Genomic DNA, 19074 nt, shown 5'->3' on the forward strand with positions numbered 1-19074 from the left:
GCAAAGGTACCAACCCATCTTCTAAGTCATTTTAAGAAATAGTAGGGGATACTTAAGAATTTTGATGAATAGAAAGGATGGAGAGAGAACTAAACTCATATATTACACTCAGGTATCTCATGTATTTTGTTGTGCAACTGTGTCCTTGTGTACTTACTGAGAATTTCGTAACCGAAATTAACCTTTAAAAAGGTACCAAATATATCAAACATAAGATAACCTTATTTTTAAGTAATATTAAAACAGAAACTGTTGTTGAATGCCTTGGGAAGTTCTCCTGGAGCTGAAACTTAGAGCATTTGTAACTTTCTTTTCAAAAAGGTTATTAGTTCCTGGGTAGACATGAGTACCTCTTCATTAATAACTTGATTAATAAATCTTGATATTTTATTAGGTTATACGACCGTAATTATTTCACACTTGTTCAGAAATCAAATAAATTAGAATGCGTTGATATCTTTTTAAAGGTTAATACCATCTAACTCCAGTTTTGGTTGAAACGATTAATTAAGACAATGTATCTGAATCAGCAGGCACAAGATTTGGCACACAATTGGCAGAAAATAATATTTACTTTCCCCACTTCCCTGTCTTTTCCTCCAAAAGGTCATCTTTGTAATTAGACATGCCCAACACCCCTCCCAGTGGGGAGGAATCAGGGGCGAAGTTCAATCGGCCAAAGCCTAGTGATCAATCAGGATACCAAAGAGCAGGAGAAAGATCTGCAGAGCAGCCAGGTTTGCTGGTGGGTTGGGAACCAACCAGATTCAGTCGGTAAAGACTCAGGACCAAAGGGGTGACCAAAAAGGTGAAACTGGTAAGTCAAGGAGACTGTGTCCTGAACAAGTGGATTCTGGAAACTGCAGCTCTAGAATGTATAAATGGGGCTTTTTAAAGAGCACTTGTGGCTTCATCTGCATATGGAACAGAAATACTTGCTGGGACTCATCCAATATAAGTTATAGGTAAAGGCGAGAGGAAAAGCTTGTGAAAATACAATGGGAGTGAAATCACACATTTTTCCCAGTTCAGGGCATCCAGAAGTATCCTTGGCCCCGAAGTACAAATAGAGGAACTTCTCCCTCCCCTAACACTCTCATTTCCAGAGGGCTCCTGGAAAGACATGGGGAAGTAAGTGGGTGTGGAGGATAGGAAGACTGAGCCTGGGAGGTCTCTAACCTCCTGTTTCTACGATACAATAGCTGGGATATTTTCCAGGAGAGCCTCCATGTCCAGGCTATGTGATGGTCTCACCCAAGTAGTAGCTGGGCATTTGGGAGGTGAGATTGCAGTATGCAGACTGAGGGCATGTCAGGTCTTGAGAGGGAAGGTGTACCCAGAATAGTTGCCTGCAGACCATGGGGTTTAAATTGGTTCTGGGTGGTGACACCGAACCGAGGTACACAAGTCCCCACTGCCTAGCATCCAATGGGAAGAAGACAGCATCATTTCAGTGATCATCTTGCACAACCTGAATCTAATGATGTGGCAACGTCAAACTCAAGTTGAAGAACATTCCATGAATTACTGACTTGTAATAGTTAGCTGCCCAAAAAGTCAAGGGAAGACCAAGGAACTGTTCCACATTAAAGGCGACGAAAGCAACATGACTGAATGCAATGCGTGTTCTGGCCTGGGTCCTTCTGCTGTCAAGCACGTTCATGGGCCACTGGCAATGCTTGGAATGGCTTTGGGAAATCAGCGAACATTTCCTAAGGCCAATGGTAGCATTGCTGAGATGTAGAGTGTTCCTGTTTGCAGGAAATGCGCACTCCAATGTTCCGGGGTGATGAGGTATTCTGTCAGCGCCTTCATCTCAAATGACTCTCGGGGGCATAAAGCTTTTTGTACTTACTTGCAACAGTCTGGAATTGTTTCAAAATTGAAAATTTCAAAAAGATAATTGTTTCAAATAGAGGCAAATAAATTTTGTTGGTTTTTCTTTCTTTTTGTTTGTGTGGTTTTTGTTTGTTTGTTTGTTTGTTTTTAGAAAAATAAGGGAAGCATCTGAATGGCTTTACTCCATTGCCTGGAGGAGATGCATAAATTTCTAGAATGTATTTTAGAGCATTCAGGTGGATCATATAACTCCCAGTCTCCTATAATGGAGTACCTGGAAATGTTAGAAAACATTTTTAAAAATAATTTTAAATGTATAACTGAGTTCAAAAGAAGGTAAACTTATCCTTAGAGGAAAAAAAGGGGGGAAATACAAAATTGGGAGGGACTATTGGAACTCATAAGAGATTTCAGCAAGTATTTATATGTACCTAATATATTAATAGATTGCTGATGAAAGGAACCAGTTATAAAATACAACATATTCTAAATAACAGCAATGACCAATAAAAAAAAATTAGGTTAAATATTTTATTCAAAAAAATTGTTAAAATTACAAAGTAGTTAAGAATAATGGTAGCAATGTGAATGAATCTTATAAAGAAAATAATGCATTTTATTGAAGAACATAAAGTAACATCAAATTAATGATGAGTGGGAATTTTCACTATTGCATTCATTGATCCTTTGCAAACTAACCTATAAATTCAATGCAATCTCAATAAAAATCTAAATAGAATTATTTGTGGATCTTTTCAACTTAATTTTACATTTATATGGAAGGATACATTTGCAAAAATAAATGGGATGTAAAATGAACAAGCTAAGGCCACTTAACCTACTATTTAGTAAGAAGCTCCATAAAGCTATAGTAATTTTAGAATAGCAAAATTGCCCAGGAATAGATTGATAGGTAAATGCAACAGAAAAGAGCCCACTTTCAGACAGAGGCATGTATGGAAGAACTGTTGTTTGATAGGGAAGCATCTCAAATCAGTGGGGGAGAATTTGAAATATTGAACACGCGTTGCTGAAACAATTAGGTATCTGCGGAAAAAAAAAATCACAAAATACAAAAGAGAGTCCAAATAGATAAAAATATAAATATAAAAAAGTGAACTATTTTAGTCAAAGAGAACACTAATTTATGACCTTAGATTAGAAATATATTACTAATTAAGTTAGCCCAAAATAAAAATAAAACAAAAAAATTAACAAATATGGCTATATCAAAAATTAAAACTTCTACTTTACCAGAAATAGTATATGCAAACATAACATACAAGTAGAAGAATACATATAACAATAATTTTAAAATATGTGATATCTAGAGAACTTCCAAATTCAAGAAGACAAGAAGGCAAACAACAGAAAACATGTGTAAAACGAATCAACAGGCAGTTCACAAAGTCCAAATAACCAATGAACACGTGAAAAGAGGACCTGTAATCAGGAAACCAAAATGAAGGTAATGATATACTACTTTTCATTTATCATACAGTGAATCATTCTAAGATCCAACAATATTAAACATTGATGAGGGTATGAAAAAAAAAATCAAGTTCTCAAACACCTCCCTAAGGCGGGTAAAAATCGTTAGAACCACTCTGGAAGGCAATTTGGTTTCATCTATTAAATGTGAAAATGTATACAGTAGTCCCACTCTATATCGCAGTTCACTTATGGCCTCACTGTATCGCAGGATTTTTAAAAATATTATATTTATTTATCGCGGATTTTTCACTATATCGTGGGATTTTTCAGTACTGTATACATATGTTGTTAAAGTTACGTAGGTTTAAGAGTGTAGAATAAATGCAAGGTTCCTACTTCTTGGGGGCGGCGGTGGGGGGGGGGGGGCTAGAACGTAATACCCGTGATAAATGAAGGAATACTGGATACCCAAGTTGTCAGCAATTCTATTTTCAGGTCCCTGTGTTAACAGAGTGCATATGGATACGGAGACAGATACAAAGGTGAATATGGCATATGCTTTATTACATTATAGAAAAGAAATGAAAAGGAAAGGAAGGGAAGGGAAGCAAAGGAAACAAACAAGGAAAGGAACAATGCAATGCAATAGGAGAACAATGAAATGAAACTAAATACCATAAATTATTATTCATTTTTTATAAGAATGGATTAGATCTGTATTGATCAACATAGATAGTTCTTTAAAATAATGTTGAAAATAAGCTGTTAATGTGTACAACATTATTTAAAATTAACATCTTCTCTGTGTGTCTGAAGGTAGATGTGGAAACTGATACTAGCGATTGTATCTGCTAGGAAGTTGAGTCAGTGTGGATCAAAATAGCACGATGAGGTCAAGATAAGAGTTCATTTATAAACTAAAATTCTATTTTTTATAAAAATGATTATATGTTCATGTATAACTTGTGTATTTTTTAAAAACCTGAGGAAAACAAACCAAGAGCTCATATGCCTAAAAGTTAACCTTGGCTAATTCCAACACGTAGAAATATGGAGTTTTCTTGTCCAACTTCAGCATGCACACATTCTTTTTTCCCTATTTCCAGTAAAAATGAAGTTGCTCATATTTAAAATACAGGATTATTAATATTTATATGGCTTCAAATAATTTTATAAATTCTTTCAGATTTAAAACTTTTAAATCCTGCCCTAAATACAAAGCCTGAATTACTAAAACTTTCCATTTACCTTGGACCTTTCTTTCCAGTTTCCAACCAAAGATGAATTTCAGCATGCATAGTAAAATATTTGAATATGTTGCATTTCAGATGAGTTATAAGAATTAGAAAACAAAAGTTGTATTATTACTAATGAATATAATCCATTGTTGGCTGCAAAAAGAAAGCCTAGTATTTTGAAGACTGGGAATGGAGAGGGGAGGAAGAGAGGCAATTATCTGTTTAATGTAGTCTCTCCAGAGGCCAGATCCTGGCCTGAAGTTTGTTTACTCCTCTTACAGCGTGTGCCTGTCTGGTGCTTGAAAACTTAATACACTGAATCATTGTGCAATCTGAGCCTGTCCTGCTCTTGGCTTCTGGCTCTGAAGGAATAGGGAGAAACTAATTGTGGGATCAACAGAGCTTCCTGCAGGCTTCGCTAGGTGTGGTGTAGCAAAATGCAGCCTCGACTCCAGGAGACCAGTCAGTTGCAGACGATCTATAGCACTTTGTCTCTTGGAGCTTTTGTCTGAGATTTAAAGCCTAACACCCTGAAATCTGAGCTCCCTCGTTATGGAGCAAGGAAACAGTATCCCAAATATTGAAAGCCCCAGATCTGTGTGAGTGGATTTTGGCGCCAAGGACAGAAGACACTCTTATGTGGTTGGTGTCTCTGAGCAATATTGCCTTTTAAGGGCTGTGTTAGAGCTTCATTGAAATGTACTCTGTGGGATTCCATGGTGTGCTAGTTAACTCTGGACTCCGAAATGCACTGTAAGTTTGGGCATGACTGTTCAAAACCTATGAGTAAGTTATATCTTTAATTCACAGCCTATAAACGTATGCAAGGAAAAATGAAAATGAATAATTTTCTCATCGAATTCATTTGCGTTCTTGATATATACACTTTTCGACCCTAGGCATTGACATAATTTATAAAATCTTAAAATGCTGTTGCATATGACACTTTGAGAAGTGAGCGTGCTCAGAATTTAGGCAAGATACCGTAAGCCAAGTATGCTAAGTGTACAATAGGTTTTCTAATTTTACACCCAAGACAAGAAGATGTGGTCACTAAAAAATAAAAATACATTTGTAGGACTTACGTGCTCTTGCTTTGTCAAGCTGTTGGCTATAGTTTTCAAGATCACGATGTTATGGTAACTCTGAAAAGTGATGTTATCTGATAGCAAAGTTTTAGTTCAAATAAAGGTATTTACATAATTTTTAAAAACCATAATGTTTTCCCTCTCTTGTGCCTTGACAACTTTGTTCTTATCCCAGAGGTCTCTTTTTGGTCCTTTATTCTCCTTCTGTTACTTTTGACTCGATCCTGTTCAGACAACATGTAGATGACTTTTTGGACAAGACACCGAAGCTGTTAAGAGAGGCACCTGTATAGGCCATCCTGTGAGCTGGCCCTTCAACCAGCCTCTTCGTCTTTCCAGACCCCCACACCCACTGCCCAGCTTTAGGGTCCCGGTGCAGTTAATAAAAAGAAAAGGAGACTTTTTAGTCCAAAAGCCTGGATGTCTGAAACATAGAATTTGGTGAGTTATTTTTAATTATATTGATGTTTGCTTTTGGAGGCAGCTTCTGCTCTAAATACGGAAACATTCTGCACCAGCAGAAACGTGACCTTCATAGAAGAGTTGTCAAAGTCACAGAAAATGTCTTAAAAAGGAGAGAAAATAAATGTGGTTTCCGAGTCCTAGGGATAGAAAAAAAAAAAAAAAAAAAAAAAATGGAGTATGTTTTTAACCATTTAACAAGTCTGCCATCTAGTGGTCAATTGGTATTTCCAAGGTAGCTTAAGTAGATGGTTCACGTTAGCTGTGACGGCCACATCAAAAGCGGAGCTGACTGACGGAGTCGCAGTGACAGGGTTAAATTATGAAAGCCACTCAGACGTTGGTTGTACCTGAAGTGATGTGGACTCAAAGACGTGAGTTCTGGGCAGTCACTTCACAAGGACAAGGGAGACAGAGAAAGGAGGCTGTGGCTTGTTTCTAATAATAATCTCAATAGTAACTATTTTACATGATACTGTATGATAGGTCTTATGCTAAGTGCTTCGAACATCACTGTCTTCTCAGTAACCTTGAAAAACAAATGGACTTAAAGCTGTTGAAATTGAGAGGTTCAGTGACTTGCTGAGTTGCCCAAATTCCTATAAAAAAACCTTAGTAAATCCAAATTGCTATCCTAAATCCTCTACTTTGTACTTAGGCAATAACAGCACTGCACACCATGACAGGCAGAGGGCGAGGGTAAGAGCAATTGTTCCTTTCTGATTATGGCATAATTATGGGGTAATAAACAGTAATTATATTATCAAATATAAATACTATTGTTAATTGATATTGTTAAAAATAAATTAAAAATTATTATCCATAAACTGAAGAAGACAACATAAGAACCTCTTTATTTTATTTGTTATTTGATTGACAAGTGTGTGTGTTAGTTTTTTTTAATTTGTTCACCAGTTTTATTGAAATATAATCGACATATAACATTGGATTAGATTTAGGGGTACAACATAATGTTTTGATATATTGTAAAAATGATTACCTCAATAAGTGTAGTTAGTATCCATTATGAATTAATGAATTATATGAGAATCTCTCTTTGATCCTTGAGGACATTATAATTTCTATCTGGAGACTGTATTAGAATAGAAAGGACAAGCAAAGAAATCCTTACTCCCTCCATATCCCCATTTTTCTGATCAGAGGGAAAATTTCAAGACACAGATTACTTGTCACTTGAAGTCACAGTGACCCCCTCACTCACAAAAGCCTTTGGGCAGCTCCTTCCATGCTGCATGGTTGCTAATAAGACAGGGCTCTCGGCATTATTCTCAAGGAGGTCTGTTACAGAGCAGGTGCCCCCAGATCCCCAGAGCCTGCGGTTGGGGGTGGGGGAAGGGGACAGCTTTCAAGATACCTTTGCATATCTATGGCTGGTAACTGGTGTCTTAATTATGTAAATGACTTTGGTCCTTCCAAGGCTCCAGGGAGATGCGAGGGGTTTTGACCACAGAGTGGTGAGCAGAGAGTGTACAGGGCCTGTGCAAGGTTCTGGGAATGGTCAGACTGGTTACCACGCTCACTGCATCACAGGGAATGGTCAGGGATTTAAAAATAAGGCGGCAGGCATTTTGGAGGGGAGACCATGAGGTCTGCAGAGAGTAGAGGGAGTTCCACGTGGTTTACAAGGAGGTAGAGGAAGCGATCCATGCGGCTTTGAAAGGACAAAGGGAGAACCATGCGTGATCCAGTGCAACAAGGCACATGTTTTCCTGGGCTGTTATATGGAGGCTGATGAGATCGTGCCCCAGATCCTGAAGGAGACAGCTGACAGATGAGGGATGGGGAACTTCTGGGCATGCTTTTGGTTTATAGGCTTTTGGGGAGCAAGGGAAGTGCTGGGTCCCGTGGAAGAACAGGGCTCTGAGCTGAAGTGCTCACTGCCCTCCCCAGGCTGGAATATTGTAAATAAAGATCTGGGTTCCTCAAGACTAGTTGTTGGGTTTCACACCAAGGCACCACGTGAAAGACCCCCTTTCCCTCTGTAACAGGTCCAGACCCAGGGAAGCACGGTGACCTACTCTAAGATTATAAATTAATAAACCAACAAACAAAAGAGCAACAGTCACAGATACAGAGAACAGACTGACAGCTGTCAGAGCGGAGGGGGCTTGCAGGGCTGGGTGAAAAAGGTGATAGGATTAAGCAAAAAAAGGAAGGAAGGAAGGAGGGAGGGAGGGAGGGAGGGAGATGGAGGGAGGAAGGAAGGAAGGAAAGAAGAAAAAAATGTCGCGTAGACACAGACAGCAGCATGGTGGTTACCTGAGGGAAGTGGGGGTGCAGGTAGAAGAGAGTAAAGTGGGGATCAATGGTGGTGGGAGGAGACTTGGCTTGGGGCAGAGAACACACAACGGTGTACAGGTAACATATTACAGAATTGTACACCTGAAACCTATATAATTTTATTAACTAATGTCACCCCAATAAACTCAATTAAAAAACAAAATAAAATAAACAAGCCAACAACAACAACAACAAAAAGATTCTGGGCCCCAGACGACAAGCCGCTGGCCCTGGAATGCTTTGCAGGCTGTTCTGAGTCACTCTAAAAGACCTATGACACTCTTCAGTTTGTACACTAGCTCATAATTTCTGGAAGAAATGAGTCCCCATGATGTCTAAGAACGTCCCAGAGGGCCCTCCCAGACCTCTCTTCTGAGTCAGAACTTCCCCAGTCTAAATGAGCTGGAATACGGCTTCCCGGGACAACAGGTCCCACAAAACATGGACTAGATGCCCCAGAGCATGTTCCTAAGTGTGATAACAAGGGAGGAGTGGGTGGTGAAGGGCAGGAGGGGCCCAGGGGTGGGGGCCAACAACTCATCAAGCCATGGCACTGTCACTGCTAACAATGGTCACTGGCTGTTTAATGACGGGCTGCCTGCCCTGGAAAGCTATGCCAGGACAGGAAATGAGCAAGCCCGGGATCGGGACAGGGAAAAACTTTCTCTTTTGTCTCAAGCCAGGATCTTGCCTCACGCGAGGGGCTGAGTGAGCACGGACCAGCGCCTGACTTCTGGGACGGTGCCTCTCGGACGGGACTGTGAGGCCGTTCGGCTTACAGAGCTGACAGCTTCGAGGGTCCCCAGGTCTGTTCTCAGCGGCTAAGGGTGGCTAAGTTTCATGCTAAGAGAGAGGGGCTTCTCGATGCCCCTCCATGCTGAGCACGGATCACTGACCCACAGTCGTGGTCCAGGTTCATTGCTTCAGCTGCAGTCAGACCTCAGCACCCCTAGGACGACGAACTTTGATGGCATCACAGTTAGGTCACCTGCAGGCTAACCCAGGGGCCAATGACTGCCCTGAGCTATCAGAAATGCTTTCAACAGCCAGACTGTGGAGCAGCAACACTGTCCGATGAACGGGCTAATATCCAGGACTGGCCCCTTGGACTGAGAAATATCCGTGAGGCTTTTGTAACATGATCACAGCAAGGCAGGGCTCTTAAGAGAAAGAAAGGCATCCTCACAACACAGGATAGCAGCTTAGATACATTTAATTTGAATATGTGAGTTAGATGGGGCTTCATGTCACGCCTAAGGCAAGTGAAGCAGGGTTGTAGTTAGAATCCCATTAGATGCCCATTAGAAATCATGACTTGGTCTGAGCACCAACCACCTGTCCGAACTTGCTATGTGCGTGCGCGCGCTCACAAGAGCTACAAGTAACTGAGAGGGTGCTACCCACTCTAATTACCATTGACCTTCTCGCTATTGGGGCTGGCAGGAATTAAACCCCAGAGCCTGAGGGCTTTCACGCTCATGATAATTTATGAGGAGAGGGGGTAAAAAATCAAGTATATTTCTCTAGAAGTACTTGTCTTCCTTGGCGTGTTTAAAAAATGGTTTTCATTCTTTCAAAGCACCAGGGATATACCTTCATCCTTGAAGTATGCGCCTCTGACCCTGACCTGTGCCTCGAATAAATATATTGAAAAAAGATACTTTGAAGAAAGTAAGATAAAGTGAAAAATTCCTCTGTGGTGTAATCAACATTTTTAAAATTTGCAGCGACAGTGGGCTGTAAATGATATCGCCCGCTGTTCCTCCTGCTCCCACCCAGGTTTTCCTCTTGCCCACAGAGGGTCTTAACACTTGTTTCTTTACTTCACATTTGGTTCCTGGCTGTTCCTTTTATCAATCCCAAATTCTTTCGTTTCCCTATTTTTGCTATTATTTAAATTGTGTAGATATGAGGTAGTCTGAATCTTCATTCTGTGTTATATGCCTTAGTAAGAAAAATTAATATCTAATTAAATGCAAATTAATGAATAAGTTTATACTGAACTTAAACTTCACCTCCTAGTAAATATGTAATCAAATAGATGTAAAATACTGCATAAGCTTATACTGAATTTAGAATTCACTTCCTCTCTCCTCTTCATTTTATTTCTAGGTAATGTCATCAAGATTCCTGGTTTAATTTAAAATTTATATGCCAATGACACCATATGTATAATCTCCTGGCCCAACTCCAGCACCCCCCCCACCCCACACACCCCCATCCAAACCCCAACCTCAAACATCCATGTGGATGTCAAACATATTCAAAACCCAAACTCTTGGTTCCCACAGACCAAGGGTTGCACCATGACACCCCAGTGACATTGCATGCAGCCAAATAAGCCATGTAGGCCAAGGCTTGAGCCAGAGCTAGTTAAGTCTTGGTAGGACGTCCTGAACACAAGATGAGGAGAGGTCTCCCTACTGGCTTCCCCGTTGGCCATGAAAGGCTGGTGAGACAGATTCTCATTGACTCCCAGGTTCTGATGAGATGGGGACTTTTCTGCCCCATGGGCCCAAAAGCTGAGCTGCAGGCTACAAAATCGCGTTGCTTCAGTAAAGATTTGGCTTCTCAGCACAGAGCCGTCCCACACCCACCTCATCACCATCATCCAGACCCTTTTGTTCCAGGTCATCCTTTGGGTGTGTGGGATAAGGGACTGGCCCCTTTGATTTACTCTTTCATTATCTGTGTAACTACAGTGTGTTGAAATCTAAGTGTCTTTTTATCAGTAAGATCAGTCAAATCCAGCCCTTGGCCTTGGCTTATCTTGTGTGTGTGACATTGACAATTCCCACCGCACCCTGCCTGCTTCCTTCCTCTGCAATCTTCTCCATCACAATAAATTGCAACACTGGCCTTCAAGTTTCCCAAGCCCCAGAGTTTGGAGACATCTTTGGTTCCTCCCTTGCTCTTAGAGAGCAAATATCCTAGATCCTATTGGCTGCAATTGCAAAATATACCCCAAATCTGACCATTTCTCACCATCTGCAATACAGCTGGGGAGCTTGTCTCACCAGGATGATTGCATTGGCCTCCTTGGTCCTCCTCACTCTCTTCTCTGCACAGCACCCAGGATATTTCATTTCAGTTCTAAGTCAAAGCCCCCAGCTTCCCGTCTCATCACCTAAAAACCTTTCCACGATCTTGCTCTGTCCTCTCTGAGTTCATCTCCCACCGCAGCCCAACCCCCCTCACTGCTCTCTTCCTCGTCTGGGCTTCTCCCTGCACCACTCTTCCCTGCTTCCTGTTCCTCAGGTGTGTGCCTGGAGCACTTACCCTCAGGTATGGGAGTGGCCAACCCTGCACTCTCTTGGTGCTTCTGCTCAAATATCCCCTTACCCTGGGGTCTTCCTCTTTCCCGCTACAGCAAGCCCCTGACCTCCATCCACTCCTTGACTTGCTTTGTCTTTTTGCACTTATTTTGCTCCACAGGATCTATATCACCTGGTATAGAATTTATTTATTATTAATTACTATTGCCTGACTCTTTCAGGCGAAACATAAGACCCATGAGGCTGAAGAATTTTTCTGCTGCTTCTCTCCAGGACCTTAAACAGTGTCTTGGCCCTTAGGTAGGTACTCAGCTGATATGTGTTGAATAAATGACTGAGCTATGAAAAATGTGAATAAGTTCTTTAATGAAACAACAATGGACTCAATGTCTGTAAAGTTTATACCTTAGATATGTGACATGGAATCTATCTGTCCTGATCCGGACTGAATCATCCCACTTCATTGCTATAACTTTTATACTGATATTTGACACAGTTAACATGTGGTAGGTATGTATGACAGCATGCCAATCCCTGAGCTCAGGAAGTCCCCATCTCAAATAATTGTTTAAGTTATTCAACAAACATGGAATGCTTGCCCACGGGAGGGTGACTAGCAACCTCACCCGCAGTAAATGCTCCCACATGCTAAGCATTCAGTAAATGGTGGCTGATGTTCTAATTGTTCGGGATCAGAAGACAAGTGAATTGTTCTGTGAGGTGAGAAAAGAATACCTTGTGTGACCTTTGAACCAGTCTTCATGGGCTAAGTAGAGATTTTCTGGTGGAAAAGGAGGGGGAGGCATTGTAGCTCCAGGGCTCCCAGCTACACTACCTGAAGGCATCAAGTGTACAAAATAGGGAATACAATGGCCCGAGTTTGGGGGTAAAAGTGGGAGATTAAGGAGGAAAAAAAAAATAACACTGTAATTTTTAATTGTCTCTGCTTTAAGAAAAGTAGAATTTCTGGATGGCTGTAGTTTTGTTTTTTTAATTCACACAAAATAATAAAGGTAACATTATGTCAATGAAGAGTCTATTGCTCACATAACACAAGTTTCTACTGAGTGAGAAAATGTCATCTTTCTTTAATTCCATTTCCCTTGGAAATAGTGGTTTCAATTAAACAAGGGAAACAAACTTGAAGAACTTAAGCTTCAGGAAATAGGATTTATTTTTTTCAAAAATAAAAATATACAACATAGTTTGGTAAAATCAAACCATTGCCAGATTCTTTTTATTTTCCCTGAAACAGATTTGATAGTTAATCTAATTGGCTATTAAGTGTATTTCTTTTATAAAAACCATTATGCGATACTCTGTTTCATAGTTTTGGAAGGAGAATATAAATAGTATTTAATCCTAAGCAAAATTAAACAAGCATAATTTCATTTGGAAATAAATATTTAGAAAAACTTACAAACGTTCAAAAAAGTAAAACCTGTATGAGTCTTACAAGATTATCCACAGTAAAATGCCAACTCCGGGAAGAAAGACCACAGGCTGTCAAACTAGAAAAATACAATTAAAGAACAGTCATTTCCCCAAGAAGAGAAAAACATTAGTTGAGAAGAAGTGAGGGAAAACAAATGATTTCATGTTAATAACAGAAAAGACAGATCCCTTTGTAAAAGATGCCGTCACCAACTACAGACGTGGTTTTGCAAGTAGCCTGTTTCTTCCCGTGTAGGTCTGCTCAACACGACAACTGAGCTCGCCGAATTTCTAGTGGTTGTCTCAGGAAAAGGAACAGAAGTCATTCTCCAGTCTAGGAAACCAGTTGAGCCCTCTTCTGCCTTCTTAACTACCACCCCAAATTCCCATCTGTCCCACAGCAGAAATGGGCTTCTTAAAAATGTATCAGATGAGGATTTCTGAGACTTCCCGGAGTCCTGAGCTTCTTGAAATGTAGTTAGGTGGCCTCGCGTATTTCACAATTTCTGGTGAGATAACGTTCTAACAGTTGCCAGCTCTTAAAATGAACAACTCTTCTGTAATGCTTATCACAAACTGGGGTTGCAGGTGAATCATTTCTTCATGCTGAGGCATTGAGAAAATAAAAACGGGACCCTCATGTATGTTTCCTGGCTTTCCTCATCCTCAGTGTCCATGGGGGTGCTTGTATCCACCTTTCCCTAAATCTTCATCACCAACATTGCTCCTCTAAACTAAGTGCAATCCACTTTTTTAAAATTAACACAATTTTTATTGCAATTTGCACTAAAGAAACAGGAAAGTCCAAGCCACTGAACACTAGTTCTTTTTTATTAAAAAGTAGTGTTTTTTAATTCTATTTTTACTTATATCGTCTCCTGAATTTGGGTCAAGGACATGCTCCCACGTGGCAGCAGCACATATACAAGGTGTCCTCATTTCTTTATTTTTTTTATTGTTGACTATTACAGATGTCTCCCATTTCTGTCCCCTCTTCACCCTCCTCCACCCAGCCCCCACCCAACATTAGCTTTTTTAAGAAGCCGCTCATTCAGAACCCAGATGAGCACCTGAAGTCGGGGCTCCTGAAATAAATCACTCCAAATACTCTCAGAAAAGCAAAGAGGAAATCTTTCTGTGCCCTGAAATACAATCAAATGCTCGTGACTCACCAAAACAAAGACTTTTGGACATGGGCTCTTGATTCTAAGCAACCAGGGGTATGTGTCTGGGTACTCTTGTGACCCACGTGTGGTGAGGGCCTGTTTGTGTGCTGCTAAGGGGGCTCTTAAGTCCTGTCGAGGGCCAAGCGGTTCTTACAAAACAATATTTTGATGAGTTAACTGTAAATGAATCAGAAACATATGGATTAAATTTCCTTTAATGCACATGGATTTAAAAATTAAGGGAAAAAATGCTTGGCAAAGGAAATTTTGGCTTTCGCCAACCCCAGAGCTTTGGAAAAATAGTTGGAGATGTTCAATGATCCAACTCAGGCAAATGTGGCCCACTGCCCCTCTCTCGTTTATAAAATCTTTATTTGTTCACACACATGGTATCAGAAAAGTCCACGGAGACATTTCGGATGGAGACAATGCCTGGCTCTAAAGAAGACTTTGTGAGAAAACCCCTTGTTTACCTGTGACCTTGCCATGCATTTGCATTCATGGTGCTTAATTAAGTCGAGAGGATCCTCTGAAGAAACAGTCCTCTTCCTTAGCACTCAGGAGAGAAAGAGCGGCTCACGCTTCTCCCCGTGTGCTAATCTCTGCCTGTCTCTACATCATAAATACATTTCCAAAGGATTCTCAATGGGAAATAGCTTCTCTTAATTTTTTCCAGATGTTGTTCTTAGTAGGGATGATTTTTCTGACTGAGTGTCTCCTAAATCCTGCCGGGTAATTCTGCACATGGTCATGGTTAGCACAAGCATGTGACGAATCCCAGATGTGGAAGTAATCAAAGTGATCTACAGACCTGAGGGGTTACTCTGGGGAACCAATGAGGGCTGTTGGGGGGTCAGAACAATTAATGAGGGTCACAGTGAAAGGTTCGGGAGTCGTGGGGAAGGGAGACCATGAGCAGAGTGTTTGAGGGGAAAGAAAGTGAATCACACATAGTCAAGATTTACCCTTCCTGTCTCAGAAGAGGAATAGGTGAAGAAGAAGGAATTTTTTTTTTAACTTTATAATTTAGTCATTGTTATATGGGTACACATTCTTTTATAGGTGTTCTGAAAGCAAGATAACTAATTTTCTGTCCCCAGTTCATAAAGTCATGCTTAATTGACATGACTGATTGAAAACTACTCAACCACAGTGTAGAGATGTATACAGTAGCAAGACCCAAACGAGATAAAAAATTGAAAAAAAAAAATCTGGCTTACACATTGCAGGGAATCCCAGCAGGACTGGGTAGGTGCTGTGGGATGGCAGAAAGTGGACTTGGAATGGAAAGACCCTACCACAACACCTATTTGTGAAATACAGGGCACAATTCTTCTTCTTTTTTTTTTTTTTTCACTTGTAAAATGAAGATAATGTCACATATCTCAGAGGTTTGGATGAAAAAAAAGAAGTTATATTGCAGATGTTTACTTGGCAAGATTATAAATACTTCAGGGGAGGTTTTACTGGGGAGAATTGAAGTTGTCACGAGTATTTTATTTAATTTAATTTTTTAAAGAAATATATCATGCTCTTTTATTATGAAAGTAGTACACTATGTCACATATTAGTTTCAAATCAAGCCATGTAGAAGTTCACAAACTACGCCTAAGAGACTCCCCTTTTTCTACTTTCCAATTCTTCTCTCTTATCCGAGGTAAACAAAAGATTGGTTTGATATGCATCCTTCTATGCTTTTCTGTATTTATGCAAATATATTCATGTATAAGGCTATTTGAAAATGAAAATAAGGCCATATATATATATATGTATATATAAAATCCCATAACTTGCATTTCTTTCCTTTAATAACTGGGAGCAAAAGACATTTCAACTTATTTTAATTCTCAAGAATTATACATTACAATAAACATAGATACAAACATCTGAATTAATTATTATAATAAAAGAATAGTGCAAATATTTAATAAAAATACAATTATGGTTATAATATTGATGGTTTAAAATTAAATATATTTATATTTTTACCAATAGATCAAAGCAGACAAACTATATGCTCATTTTGAAAGATAGCAAAAATTCTTTTGATAAAATTTAACATCAATTTATAATTTAAAAATATCTCTTTGTAAGCCATGAATAGAAGGATATTTTTTAATGTGATAAAGCATGTATGTGTCAAATAATAGGCAACCTCAACTTAAATGTCTAAATATATGAAAAAATGTATTACTTTTGCTATTATCAGTTTAACATTTAACAAGCACTCTACAATATGAGAAAAATGAAAACACATATAAAAGGAGATGAAATGTAACAAAACACCCAAGAAAATTAGTTGAAAAACTATTATAAAAAATATTATAGAGCTCAGTAGTTGGCTAATTACAAAAATATACAAAATCTCAATGTTTTCTTTATATCTGCTAAAATTTTTTAAATAGAATATATCAAAGAAGGTGATACAATTCACAACAGTACAAAAATGTACAAAATGCTTTTGAATAAATTTATAAAAATATGTAAAAGTTTTAGAAATAAAATATAAAACATTACCAAAAGACTAAGAGATGAGTTTATTAAATTAAGAAACATATAGTATACAAGATGGGATGAATTGATACTGGAAATATGTTGGTTTTTCTCTAATCAACCTATAAAGTAATAAAATTATTTAAAAATTCTGATTGGCTTTTTAAACTTAATTTTCCCAAAGTTCTTAAAGAATAAATTACTGAAGATAATGAAGACAACGTTCAAAAGGAAAATTGGTATGTATTAAAAGACATACTAAAGCAATAATTATTTTAAAAATTCAATATTGGATATCTCAGAAACAAATCCATGCATATTTAATATTGTATTAAATGACATTTCTAATCAGTAAAAAAATATGGACTATTCAGTAGTATGTAATTACTGGTTAACTATCAGTAGGAAGGAAGGAGAGAGAAAGAAGAAAGAGGGAAAAAGAAAGAAGACAGAAAAGGTTGGTTTTAATACCCAACCACAAAGTAAATTGCAAGTGCATTCATGTATTCGATATATAAATAAAAATTAAAGAGCATTTTTGGAACTATAAGAGGATATTTTTTAATATTGGAGGCTGGAAAACTTCCCTAAGTCAATGAAGCAATAGGCTGATGAATTGATACATAAATTTTTCAAGCTTCCCATGTAAGAAAAAAAAATACACACCACAAATAAATATTTGCAGCAAGAATGACAGCTTATAAATTTCACTGCCACTTCTGGTGATGAGCTCTAGGATCTAGTCATAGTGAATCTCTTTCATCTCAAAAATTTTTTACACTCTGTCACTTGCAGGACTCAACACAACTTGTTCACTCTTCTGATAGGAATTGTCAGAACTTTCCTGAAGGGACCTCTTTTAGTATATAACACGTTTTACATAACTCTTGCCCCCAAAATCTCCCTTTTTAAGAAAAGAATCTCACAGACCTACGAAAAAAACTTTATTTACAAAAATGCACATTGCCACTATGCTGAAAAAGTCTAACGTTCAGTTATAGGGAATTATGTATTTTCTTTTCATTTGAGCCCATTCATAGAATAAATTATGTTGTCACTTACAATGATGTTCTAATAGCAGGGTTTAAACCTGGCCTGCTGCCTGTTCTTGTAAATAAAGTTTTATTGGAATGCAGCCAAGATCACTCATTTACATATTGTCTGTGGCTGTTTTCTCTCAACAACAGCCAAGCTAACTACTTGTGGCAGAGAATTTGTGGCCCAAAAAGTCAAAAATATTTACTGTGTTTGCCCTTACAGAAAAGGTTTGCTGCCCTGGCCAGGTAGCTCAGTTGCTTGGAGCATAGGCCTGACACACCAAGTTTGCAGGTTCGATCGCCAATCAGGACACATACAAGAATCAACCAATGAATGCATCAATAGGTGGAACAACAAATCAATATTTCTCTCTCTCTCTTTCTTTCTCTCCCTCTGTGAAATCAATAAAGTAAAATAAAAACATTTGCTGACCATGTTATAGTAGAATATTCAGTGGCCAGAGAAATGTTTATAACCTATTGTTAAATTTAAAGCAGAATACAAAATAGAAAAAAGCATAATGTAAATTTAAGTATATTTTAACATACATATTTTATTTAACTATTATTTAACTATAACCTGAAATATATGTATATATTACATCAAAAATCTATCAACATAAAATGTTAATTCAAGATGTTGGGATCACAGTGTCTTTTTCTTTTTTCTTTTCTATTTTATCCGAACTTCCTATAATGAATATGTAGTATTTTTAAAGCAGTTAAATATGTTAATAAATGTTACTTAGAAATAAGTTGTCCACATTACATGTTCCTGATTACCAGTTCCTGCAAGGTACATTTTTATTTGGACTTAGTTGTAACCCAAACCCATATTTTCTGAGTTTATGCAAACTTTGCCCCTAACCCCATACACACACACACACACACACACACACACACCCTGGGTCCAGTCGCATGTGTTGGTGAAGAGCATCAATTTTGTGGCAGGGGCGGGTCTCAAAGGGCCCAAGAAATTTCCCGTTTTCTTCCTCAATTTGATTTTTCCTCCATTTCTCTTTTTCGCGTCCAGGAAAAAAAAAATTGGTTTTCTTCAGTTTTGAGGACTCTGTATTCACTTACCTTGGGAAAGCAAATTGCTACAACAATCCTGGGAGTTAGTTGGGTGACATAAATCAAAAAGCTATTCCATAAAGTTGATGGGGAAGAAGAAAAGAAGACTATAGAGTTGCCATGGTAACAGGTAGTCCCACTGATCTGAGAGGCTTTCTCTTCCACAATCCCTAATTACTTTTGCCCTGGGGCCATTAAATGCAAACCCTTTCCTCACAGCTAGGTGGTAGAAA

Source organism: Furipterus horrens, unplaced genomic scaffold (genome assembly GCF_987537825.1).
Source record: "Furipterus horrens unplaced genomic scaffold, mFurHor1.1.pri manual_scaffold_15, whole genome shotgun sequence".
Taxonomy (NCBI): domain Eukaryota; kingdom Metazoa; phylum Chordata; class Mammalia; order Chiroptera; family Furipteridae; genus Furipterus; species Furipterus horrens.